The following is a 1049-nucleotide window of genomic DNA, read 5'->3' as shown; positions in this document are numbered from 1 at the left end:
GTCAGGGCGTCCAACTTCACAGACATGAGTGTGAATGCATTCACCATGAATTTTCCTGACTCCTTCATCTGATTTCCTGAGAAAGCACCGCTAAATCTCTCAGATGCCCACTGATGGTGGTTTAGTGCCACAATCTCTATTATCTCTTCAGCTTCATCAAGGCTTTTATTCATCAGTTCTCCTCCTATCACAGAATCTAATGATACCTTCGTGTGATAATTTATTCCATTGTAGAAGGTGTGTAGAACCAGCCACTTCTCAAGGCCATGATAGGGACATTGTCTCTGCATGCTCTTGAACCGGTCCCAGGCTTCAAATAGGGATTCTGAGTCTATCTGCTTGAAGCTGGCAATCAGGTTCCTCATGTAGGTAGTCTTGCTTGGGGGGTAGAACTTGTCTAAGAATTTCTGCTCACATTGCTCCCAAGATGATATGTTATCTGCTGGTAGAGAATTCAGCCACTACTTGGCCCTGTCTTTCAGAGAAAATTCAAAAAGAAGCAGTCTCACCGATTCTGGAGGAACCTCATTCACCTTCATCGTGCCACAAATTTCATAAAACAGCTCTAGATGATGATTCGAGTCTTCGTGTGGCCCCCCTCTAAATTGATTTTGCTGGACCATGTGGATTACTGCGGGCTTGATCTCAAAGTTGTCAGCGTCGATGGGTGGTCGGGTGATACTGGATCAGACCCCTCGTGCATATGGTGTCGCATAATCTTTCAGCAGTTTATCGTCCATTCCTGAGGATTCTTTTGTTGCTTGGAAAGCTTTCTGTAAATTCCTTCTCCTCAGAAAGGTCCTGTCAATCTCTGGATCAAATGGTAGCAGCTGCCCTGAAAGGTTAGCTCTACGCATGCAAAAGAAAAGAGAACAAGTTAGAAAATATGACAGCAAGAAATAAAAAATTGAATGCAGTAAGGAAGAAGAATGAAAATATTTTATTATTAGTAGATTTTTTATGCAGAGAATAAAGAAAACAAGCCTAGTCTAATCCAATATGACTTAGCTAGTGTTATGGATGCAGTCCCTGGCAACGACGCCAAAAAC

General features: G+C 42.5%; 1 pseudogene; it reads left to right on the top strand.

Moving 5' to 3' along the window:
- Positions 1–261: 261 nt before the first annotated feature.
- On the top strand, positions 262–333 carry LOC122039318 (annotated as a pseudogene).
- Positions 334–1049: the final 716 nt, after the last annotated feature.

Source organism: Zingiber officinale, chromosome 1A (assembly GCF_018446385.1).
Source record: "Zingiber officinale cultivar Zhangliang chromosome 1A, Zo_v1.1, whole genome shotgun sequence".
Taxonomy (NCBI): Eukaryota; Viridiplantae; Streptophyta; class Magnoliopsida; order Zingiberales; family Zingiberaceae; genus Zingiber; species Zingiber officinale.
This window is presented reverse-complemented; position numbering and strand designations above follow the sequence as displayed.